This window comes from Trachypithecus francoisi, unplaced genomic scaffold, assembly GCF_009764315.1.
Source record: "Trachypithecus francoisi isolate TF-2019V2 unplaced genomic scaffold, Tfra_2.0 Lachesis_group0, whole genome shotgun sequence".
Classification (NCBI taxonomy): Eukaryota; Metazoa; Chordata; class Mammalia; order Primates; family Cercopithecidae; genus Trachypithecus; species Trachypithecus francoisi.
The window spans coordinates 25,241,573-25,252,568 of record NW_022681453.1 but is presented as its reverse complement, the minus strand read 5'-3'; the positions used below and the strand labels follow the sequence as shown (position 1 = coordinate 25,252,568).

The window sequence follows — 10,996 nt, the reverse complement described above, 5'->3', positions numbered from 1 at the left end:
AGATACTGCAATACATGAATTTCTCTTTCCTTTTCTTTCATTAAAACAAAAGTTGCAGCTGGGCTTGGCGGTGCGCACCTATAGACTCACCTACTCGGCAGGCTGAGGCTTCAAAAAATACAAATAGTTCAGGCATGGTGACTTACACCTGTAATCTCAGCGCTTTGGGAGGTCAAGACAGGAGAATCACTTCAGGCCAGAAGTCTAAGACCAGCCTGGGCAACATAACAAGACTCCGTCTTTACAAAAAAATTTTAAAATTAGCTGGGCATGGTGGTGGTGTGCTAGTAGTCCTAGCTCCTCAGGAGGCTGAGGTGAAAGGATTACTTGAGCCCAGGAGTTTAAGGCCTGCAGTGAATTATATGATCACACCACTTCACTGCAGCCTGGGTGACAGAGCAAGATCCTGTCTCAAAAAATTTTAAGTTAAAATTAAAAAGTTAAAAAAAAAAAAAAGAAAAAGAAATGTTGCAGCTAGTACTTTCTATTAGTGTTCTTTTGGGACAGCATGAGAAGCCCTCATTTTTACCATGATATTAGAAAGCTGTCTGTTTTTACAGCAGCCTAGGGTTCTTGCAGTCCCCAACATCTGTGGGGCCCTACCACTGGCTTTGCTTTGTTTTAGAAATACCAGCATTAGAGGAGCAAAGACCAGTTTCCTCTTGGAGGCTCTAATTGGAAAAAAAATGTCGTTGCTTTAGTTGAATAAGAACTACAGGTGATGGCTGGGCGCGGTGGCTCAAGCCTGTAATCCCAGCACTTTGGGAGGCCGAGACGGGCGGATCACGAGGTCAGGAGATCGAGACCATCCTGGCTAACACGGTGAAACCCTGTCTCTACTAAAAATACAAAAAAAAACCTAGCCGGGCGAGTTGGCCGGCGCCTATAGTCCCAGCTACTTGGGAGGCTGAGGCAGGAGAATGGCGTAAACCCGGGAGGCGGAGCTTGCAGTGAGCTGAGATCCGGCCACTGCACTCCAGCCTGGGCGATAGAGCGAGACTCCGTCTCAACAAAAAAAAAAAAAAAAAAAAGAACTACAGGTGATAAGCTAAGCAGGTAGAGGAGGGAGGAGACATAAAATCTTTCTTTGCAGTCCTGGGCACAGTGGGTCCCCCCAAAAAAGTGTTTCCCACTCCTCCCTCAGCATATCCTGTCCTTGCTGTCCACAAGGAATGAAATCATAAGAGGCCCAAGAATAAGAAAAGTTAGAGGATGCAATGAAGGGGAGAGATGGACACAAACACGGCATAAGAACTTTTGCAAGGAGAAAATTCAAATGGGGCCTTTGGGATTAAGGAAAAGAAATGCAAGATCAGTGAGCTTGGCTCCCTGGCCTCTTTCTGGAAGGGACCTTGCACCATCTTTTGCATCTATAGATGATACAACTGCCTTAACAGGGTTAATTCCAAAGTGTGTGTTGGGACATAGACATAGTGATGGACATGGTACACACAGGACCCCTGCCCTCCTGACTTCCTATGTATAGAGTTGAGGGCAAGTCATCTAAATGTTCTGAAACTCAGTTTCTTCATCTGTAAGATGGGACTAATAGCCACCACAAAGGGTTATGGTGAGGATTAAATGAGATGGAGTACATAAAGTACCCAAGGCTGTGCTCAGCAAGTGCTAGGTACTTGGTGAATAGTAGCTATTAATTATTCCATGGAAGAGCAGGTCTTGGGCTCTTTGGGGGCCATATCGGGATGGGTGGGAGACAGTTCCATGCCCACAAGGAGCTTTAGGCCAAGTATTTTGTCAGGTGATAAGTTGTATCATTTCTATCCCCTAAAAGAAAAGGGTGGGTCCATGCCTGGCTGTTGCAGAGGTGAGGGCTGAAGAGGAACTTAATTTGGCCAAATTAAGACGTTAGCTCTGGGGTTCCCAATAGCTGACCACACATAGCCTGTGACAGTTGACTGTGCACCTTGAGATCTGCCAATGTTCCATTCCCCAGACTCCTTTTTTCCTGGTTGCCATTTAATCCCGATAGAGATACATTTTTCTGGACTTGCTGCTGTAAGGTCTCTGTGCTAGGCAGATGACCACTCTCCATTCTGAATGTGAACAAAGGCAGGGGTTGTTTCTCAAACCATCGGTGCAATTTCCCAAGTTTTAGAAGTTAGTGGAGGGAGATGGGAAGAGATCAAATAACAGTCTTCCAGAATGAGATGGCTCTGCCTGGTCTTTTCCACTCTTGCTGGTCAGAGACATTCTGGGGAGTGGGCAGACATCAGCCTCAAAACAAACCATAGACTTTTCCTACCAGGTTGGGTAAGGCCAGGCCATAGGAAACTTGTAGAAAAGAAAGGCAAGAGCATGCCTGGCAGCTGAATGCAAATACAGTCAAGTCCTACCTTTGGTTCTGTATCTCTGGAGGTAGATGTGCTTCAGTATCCTGCACACCTGTGTATAACTGTGTATTATTATTCATGAGATGATGATAATTAGCATTGTGATTAAAGCTGAGGCAGGCTTTGGTCTGAGGCATCTTGAACTTAGATCTCAGTTTGCCATTTTCTGTGTTTCCCTGGGCAGGCGGCTTGCCCTGTTTAGGACTTATTTTCTAAATCTAGAAAACAGTTAATAATAGGGCCAGGCACAGTGGCTCACACCTGTAACCCTAGCACTTTGGGAGGCAGAGGTGGGCGGATCACCTGAGGTCAGGAGTTCGAGACCAGCCTGGCCAACATGTTGAAACCCCGTCTCTACTAAAAATGCAAAAATCAGCTGGGTATGGTGGCATGCGCCTGTAGTCTCAGCTACTCAGGAGGCTGAGGTGGGAGGATCACTTGAGCCTGGGAAGTGGAGCTTGCAGTGAGCCAAGATCGTATCACTGTACTCCAACCTGGGCAACAGAGCATAACTCTGTCTCAAAACAGCAAAACAAAACAAAAAAAAGCAGTTAATAATTCAGTACCTAATGGGGCTGTTGTGAGGCTTGAATGTGAAGCTGGGTGAAATTCTGGGCACAAAGCATGGCACATGGAAAGCCCCTGTTCCTATAGGGATGAGTCATGGGGGCAGGTTAGGAGGTATAAGTTATGAAATGGGATTTCCCCTGAATGTCTTCTTTGGCCCTGGCCTGGGTAGCTGATGGCATAGCTAACTGAAGTGGAATTCCTGCCTCCTGGAGGTCTCAGTTCCGCAGGGCAGCTGGGAATAGCCTTTGAGGGAGATGGGTACTTGATCAGATGTCACTTTCTGCTTAAACCACCAGTGGCCCTGAAAGTGAATACCGAAGCTCTTATGTGATGCCTTGCTGACTTCTCCTCTCTATGTCCCTTCTTTTCTGACCATACCAGACTGTTGAAATTCCTCACTCCTATGTTCCTGCCCCGGGTTCTTCGCATGTGCCGTTTCTTCTACCTGAATCACCCTCTCTCAGTCTCCATCCCTCCTTTGCAATGAGACCTTCCCTGACCACTGTCCACCTCCAGTCTAGGTCCTGACATGTGTCTTCAGGAACCTCTTGCCCACTAGAGTGCTGCTTCATGAGGGGAGGCCGTATCCCTTGCGGAGGCCTTCCATCTGGACTGGACTCAGGCTCTACTGCTTTAACCAGCTTGTACCCACCCTATCATTAAGCAGTCACTGGGGCAAGTCACCTCATCTCCCTGGTTCTCCGTTTCCTCATCAGTGAGATGGGGGTGAAAAAATGTACCTGCCGCATGGGGTTCTTGTGAGGATAAAGCAGGGGAGGGGAGGGGATAGCCCACTCAGTGCCTGGCACATGACAAGTGCTCAAAAACATTACTATCTGTTTTAGCTGTCATCAAGATAGGCAATAATAGTGTTTTTCCTTTTCTTTTCTTTTCTTTCTTCTTATTTATTTAACAGGGTCTCACTGTGTCACCCAGGCTGCAAATCCACTCACTACAGCCTCAACCTCTCAGGCTCAAGCGATCCTCCCACTTTAGCCTCCTGAGTAACTGGGACTACAGGCGTGCGCCACCATGCCCAGCTGATTTTTGTATTTTTTGTAGAGATGGGATTTCACCATGTTGCCCAGGCTGGTCTTGAACTCCTGGGCTCAAGCAATCTACCCACCTTGGCCTCTCAAAGCGCTAGGATTACAGGCATGAGCCACTGTGCCTGGCTGAGAAATAACAGTTCTTAGTAAATTTAAAAGGTTTAAATTTAATTTAAATTAGTAAATTTTAAAAACACTATTATTGCCTATCTTGATGACAGCTAAAAGTTTCCCTAGAAGAGAAAACTGCATCTGTGCCTCACTTTACAAATTAGAACATGGCTCCCATCCATTTACTGTGATCCCAGAGTGGAGAACGACTGGGCTGTTGTATGTATTTCCCCCACTAGGCTGTTATCTCAAGGTTTTACACTCTGTGGTTCCTGTCTCCAGACTGGATAACAGCTTGCTATAGACGCAGGTTTGGTTAGTGGAACAAGTGGTATCAGAATCACTAATGTGTATTGGATACCTGCTACTATGCCATGTATTGCGTAGTGCCCGAGCTCCCCTCACCCTCCCAAAGGGACTTAGGAGTTTAGTTCATGTCCTGCCTCAGGACAGGGCTCAAGTTGTATTTGAACTCAGGCATTTCCCACTCCACAGCCTCTCTCTGCCTTTCCACTCCCTAGCTCAGCCTTGCTCCTCAGGTTTTCTAACCCAGATTATGAAAGCAGAAAGGACTTGCTTCCAAAGAAGCTTTTTAGTAGCACTTGAAGAGCATTGCTTAGGCGTGAACAATAAGACTGACGCCCACGCCTGTAATCCCAGCACTTTGGCAGGCTGAGGTGGGCAGATCACGATGTCAGGAGTTCGAGATGAGCCTGACCAACATGGTGAAACCCTGTCTCTAGTGAAAATACAAAAATCAGCCGGTTGTGGTGGCAGGCGCCTGTAATCCCAGCCACTCAGTAGGGTGAGGCAGGAGAATCACTTGAGCCCAGGAGGCAGAGATTGCAGTGAGCTGAGATTGTACCATTGCACTCCAGCCTGGGTGATACAGTGAGACTCCGTCTCAAAAAAAAAAAGGACTGATGCCCAGACACATCACCATTCCCCGGGTGAAGACAACAACCGGACACTCCACACCTTTCAAATGCCAAAAAATGGGGGAGGGGGAACATCTGTATAGTGTGTTGCGATAGGCAGAGAGTTAAATGTCTCTTCCAGTAATTCCAATTCTGGGGTTTTATCTTTAGTAAGTAACTAAAAATGCATATTTACATTTGTTGTGCAAAGATTTTCGAGGCTGGATATGGTGGCTCATGCCTATAATCCCAGCACTTTGGGAGGCTGAGGCGGGTGGATTGCTTGAGTTTAGGAGTTCACAACCAGCTTGGGCAACATAGCAAGAACTTGTCTCTACAAAAAACAAAAAAACAAAAAAACCCCAGAAAAATTAGCCAGATATGGTGGCGCACGCCTGTGGTCCCAGCTACTTGGGAGGCTGAGGTGAGAGGATCACCTGAGCCTGGGAGGTCGAGATTATACTGAGCTGAGACTGTGCCACTGCACTGCAGCCTGCGCAACCCTGCCTTCAAAAAAAAAAAGAAAAAAAAAGATTTTCAGGCCAGAACTGGTGGCTCACGCCTGTAATCTCCGCTTTGGGATGCCAGGGTGGGTGGATTACTTGAGGTCAGGCGTTTGAGACCAGCCTAGCTAACACGGCAAAACCCCATTTCTAATACAAAAAAAAAAAAAATACAAAAATTAGCTGAGCATGGTGGCGGGTGCCTGTGATCTCAGCTACTCAGGACACTGAGGCACGAGAATCACTTGAACCTGGGAGGTGAAGGTTGCAGTGCAACTGCATTCCAGCCTGCGTGAGAGAGTGAAGTTCTGTCTCAAAAAACAAACAAACAAAAAATTCATTACTAAGCATTATCCTTGTAACGAGAAATGAGGAATAAACCAAGTACCAGTCGGGACTGATTATAAGAGGGCACATGCATACAATGGACCAAATGGCCTTTAGCAATCATGTTGTGGAAGAATATTTCATGACAAAGGAAAGGGTTCACAATATGTTAAATGAAAAATAAAGGACACAGATTAACAGTGGTTACCACTGGATGGTGTGATTGTGGGTGGGTTTTCTTATTCTTTGTACCTCTGGTATTTTCTATATTGCTTTACAATGAGTAATGTTACATAAGCAGAGGGTTTTAAATGTAAGGTTACACACAACAGACACTCAGCAAGTGTTCAGGGTACCCAGTGGTTACTAGGTGGCTGGGGCCACTGGTCTCAGAGTCCCACCTTTGACCCTGGTTGTGCCTTCTCCTGTGGCTGCTTTCCCTGAAGGTGCTACCCAACCCCTTGTCCCAGCCCGTCTCCATTGCTTTTCTGCCTGGTGTCAGTCATAGCTCATCCTCTGCCCATCCAGGTGGGGGTCTCTTGCAGAAACCCTGGCTTCCCCAATTGATGATTTTGTGAAGTAACTGCCCTGATCCCACACTAGCCTGTTTTTTTTTTGTTTTTGTTTTTTGTTGTTGTTGTTTGAGATAGGTTTCTCTCCGTTAGCCCGGATTGGAGTGCAGTGGTGTGAACATGGCTTACTGCAACCCTAAACTGGGTTCAAGCAATCCTCCTGCCTCAGCCTCCCGAGTAGCTGGGACTACAGGAACACACCACCATGCTGAGCTAATTTTTAAATTTTTGGTAAAGACAGGGATCTCACTTTGTTGCCCAGGCTGGTCTTCAACTCCTGGCTTCAAGCGATCCTCCCACCTTGGCCTCCCAAAGTGCTGGGATTACAGGTGTGAGCCACTGCACATGGCCTTCTCATCCTGTCTTGTAGTTCGGGGAGAGGGAACTGAACTTAAGAATGGACCCTTATGAATAAACTATTTCAAGGAGAAAAGATGACTGACCATCAGAGGCTTCTGGAGTCTTCACCAGTTTCCAAACTCTGTGGCTAGACACCCACATTTCCTGCCTATCCTCTCACCCCATAAAGGACTGTCTTTGGGTGTATCATCTCTCCCCCTGACAGACTCTCAGTCTGAGTCTAGGAACAAAGTCCTCCCCAACCCTAAGCCCACGTTAGGGCCAAGCCCGGCACGGATGGGAGAGGGTGGGAGAGCTGCACATAGGAACCTTGTGGGTTAAATTGCTGTGTTGCTAATCTAAATATTCTACTTGCAGATGTGTCCTGCTTTCCAGAAACCCGGAATTATAAAACAGGAAGTCAAGGCAGTTGCCTTTAGTAATAATAAAAAGGCGCATTGCCTTTAACTGTGTACAGGAGACTCACTTGCCGCATCATCTCTCACTCAGCAGCCAGTGTGATGTCTTCAAACTGTGGCTCACATCCCATCATGCCTCTGTCTGAACCTTTAGGTGGACAAGGTCTAACGTCTCACTTTGGCCATCAAGGTTCCTCCAGCCTCTTTCTCCCCTTACTTCCCCTGTCCATGGACTTCCAGCAGTGTGACCTGTGCTCTGCCTGGGCCAGTGCTTCTTCCAGGTGTCTGTCACCACATCCTGCTCTCTTGCTGCCTGGTGAGGGGTCAGTTGACTGTCTCCCTCATCAGCTCATAAGCTCCATGAGGTCAGGGACTGTCTGTCTTGGTATCCAGTCACTACTGTCCCCAGAGCCTAGCACAGTGTGTGGCATGTAGTAGATGCTCAAATAATTGTTAAATTGAATCTAATGCAAAGAAAACTTTTCTTTGACAAACCTGCCTGAGTAGAACACCAGGTGTTGGCTGGTGGATCTGAAGTCACTGCTGAGCTCAGATGAGGGAGCAGGCACTTCAGAGACAAGAGAAGCCCTTTGCTTAATAAATGTAATTACTTGATAAACATGGCTGGTTGTTGTAGGGATCTTCTGCATTAGGGAGGAAGGAGAATGACAAAAGGTTCTTGGGGAAAAGGCTGAGGACTAGGGGTCTGGACACAGGAGTTGTCCTTGGAAATGGAGTACTGGGGAGAGTGTGTTCCCTGAACAGGAAACTGGTGGGTCACAACGCATTGGGTCTGGGGTCAAGGAACTCCCTAGAAGCTGTAGTGGAATGAAGTTGCAGCTGGTGGAATAGAAGTTGGTTTGCTGAAGATGCCCAGTTTCTGGCCCAAAAGGTGGGCTGCAGGCCAGGAAGAGGCCACCCAGCACTGCGGGGCTGAGCACTGGCAACAGAAGGCAGAGGTTGCTGTGAAGTAAATCTGGAAGATCTGCATCCCAGCTGCTGCTGTCACGACAGGTGCCCTCCCAGGGAGCTCTCAACCCTCACCCCCTTCCTGCACCTGGGCAAGAGCCTTCGTACCTTCGGCTGATGCTCTTTCCTCTGTAAACAGGGGGCCAGACTGTGATCCTCTGGCTCTGGGGGCTGGCTTCACCTCGCTAAGCTTCGATTTCTTCATTTGAGAAGCGGGCCCGCACAGGCCCTCCACCTTAAAGGCTGTCGTGAATATTAATTTCGATCAAGCACCTAAAATGCACTGCCGGCACATGGGGGCAACTGATGAATTTTTCATTTTTAGCATCGGGGTTTACACTTTCTTAGGAGCCCAGTAACGACAGTCTAGGGCATTCTTTATTTCTGACTTTAAGAGGTGATGAGGACCGTAGGCGTTCATCTGTTGAATGAATGAATGCCTGCAGAAACTCGTTTTATTTAGAGTCCCATGTTTATTTCTGCATGCACGACCCAGGCCCCTCACTTTCAGGCTCGGCGTCCACCTACAAGCCTGCGATTCCTGAGAGCCTACTGGGCGCCCGGGTTCACGCAGCTCGAGGCTCGTCCTCATTCTCACCTCCACCATCGAGGAAAGTGAGGCTTGGGCAAGATCTGACACGCCCAAGATCTGCCCAGCGGTGGAGGTGGGAGCTCCGCGTGCAGGCTCTGGCCCTGGACCGCTAGGGCAGCCCCTACCACCCCGGCACGAGAGTCCCCTCCCACTAGGGTAGCTGGCCCTTGACCCACCCTCGGGGTTTCCGCGGCGCTTTCTCTGGCGGGACAGCGGGAGCCAGAGGCAGGGATGTTTACCCCTCCTCCGACTCGGTTAATTCTCTCAGCCTGAGTCTGATTTAGGTGGCGGCGGGGGAGGGATGTCCTGGGGTCTCCGCTCTCCTCTTTCTAGCCTTCCAGTAGACCTAGGCCGTGTATGGGGAGCTGGGGTGTCGAGCGGTGGCCGGGCGTGGCCACATCCTAGTCTTGCGTCGCCCGGCTCCGGCGCCCGCGGGGGTCCCCGGCCCGCCTCCCGCCCACGTGGCCGGCCCGGCCTCCCCGCCCCCGGCCCCGCCCCGCCCAGGGGAGCCGCCGCCGCCTCCGCGGCGAGTTCTCCAGCCTGGAGAGACCGAACTAGCGCGGGGGCCGAGGTGAGTGCGGGCAGCAGCCGGGAACCCCGCTCCCCGGTTAGACCCTCCCCGGCTGGACACCCCCTTGGTGGGACACCCCCGCTAGATCTCCCGGAGTAAGACCCTCTTCCGGGCTGGTTCCTCCTTTGCCCCGGTCCCCGAGCTGGACCGCCCCCCAACTCCCACCTCCGAGTTACCCCGCCAGGTCTCGGCGCCCCCGGCGGGCCCTGAGGGCTCCCTGGTCTAGGGTACGCCCAGCGCACGGGGGCGCACTGGGCGCAGTGCAAGTAGGCAGTGCCACCGCCAGCCTCGACCAGTCGTCGCTTCTGCTGGGGACCCTGACTCTGGTCCCCGGGTAGCCCCTTGAGCGAAAATTCCCGGAGCCACTTCCGGGGAGGGAGGCGCCACCTGTCCTGGGACGCGCCCCTTTCGCCCAACTTTCTTCTCCAGCCTGGCGGGGCACTCGCAGGTCAGCGTCGCGTCGCGCGCTGCTGGTGGCGGCTCACAGGGCCGCGGGTCACTTCGCGGCGGGGGAGCGGGACTCAGGGCGCTCCGGGCGGCGGGCGCCGTCCCAGCCTGCCTGAGGCCCTTGTCCCGGCGGCTGCATCTTTTAAACCGAGCGGCCAGAAGATCCAGAGATAGGACGCCAGAGTGGCAGACGCCAAGGGGTTAAGGTCAGCGTGGGTGCCTCGCAGCCAGAGACCGGTGAGCGTTTTCTGAGGCTGACTGAGCCGAGTGGAAACGGGTTCCCTTGGGCTTTGCGGTGGTGGAGAGCTGCTCTTGCACTATCAATCAGCGGCCCCATCACGCGCTTGAATGTTGCGGAAACAGAGCGCCTTGTTCCTAGAGGTCTCGGGTTGCTGAATTTACTGCCTGGCCCAGGCTTGCTTCTCGCACTGGGCGAGGACGTGGGAATTGCCAGACGGTAGTTGACCTGAATGTACCGGTAGAAACTTATTTTTAAGCGTTTCATGACCCAGGTATAACCACTTTCTTCCCTGGGGTGTGGAGGAGGAGAGCTTCACTGGGTCTTTGTCTTAGCTGTGTAGTCCTGGGCAAGTTACTTCACTTACCTATGCCTCAGTTTTCTCATCTGTAAGGTGGGGATGATAATAGTACAAACCTTAAAGACTTGTATAGGGATAAAGTGCTTAAACTACTGACTGGGGCAGGATAAATCCTCTGTGTTAGCTGCTCTTGTGATTATTATCACTGACATCTAACAGCGCGTGCACAGCCCTAGCTTCTCAATGAGGTGGGTCTGCAGGCTGTTGCTCCTTCCCCTTCTTCTGGTAAGGAGCTGGTGGTGTTTACACAGTAGCCATGGTGTTCCCTTCCGCCCTGGGAAATTTGAGCTTTGCTGTAACACCTCCTGTGGCTAACCAGCCTTGTGCAAAGTATGTCTCAGAATGTGGGATTAGAGATGAACTTTGTCAGGGACACTGTTGGAAAGTAGGGTCTTGGATCTTCTCTGGAAGCTCTGGGGTGCGATTGGATGTTTGCCTCTTGTTGGCGGGGGGGGGGGGGGGGGGGGGGAGGGGGGGGAGGGGGGATAGATTTCACTTCACTCTTTTAGGCCTTGGGTCCCCTGACAGGCTGACATTGTCTAGTCTCTGTGAGTGTGGGAGTCTATTTCAGGGTCCAGGGACCTGATCTTGTCTTCTTCTCCCGCATTCATTCATCTCTAGCAGATTGCCCCCTCCATCTGTAGAGTTTTCCTGGGCTGT

At 50.5% G+C, this 10,996-nt stretch overlaps 1 protein-coding gene across 2 annotated transcripts in view; it reads left to right on the top strand.

Annotated features, from left to right (window-relative positions):
* Window positions 1–9,222: 9,222 nt before the first annotated feature.
* ARHGEF3 (Rho guanine nucleotide exchange factor 3) overlaps window positions 9,223–10,996 on the top strand; it is a 346,977-nt gene continuing 345,203 nt past the window's right edge. The window contains exon 1 of one of the 2 annotated variants that reach the window (XM_033210186.1): window positions 9,223–9,290. The gene's annotated coding sequence lies outside the window, so the exon portion shown is untranslated. Of the gene's footprint in view, window positions 9,291–9,724; window positions 9,975–10,996 lie in introns of those variants that run through there. The other variant, XM_033210191.1, reaches the window with a different exon arrangement.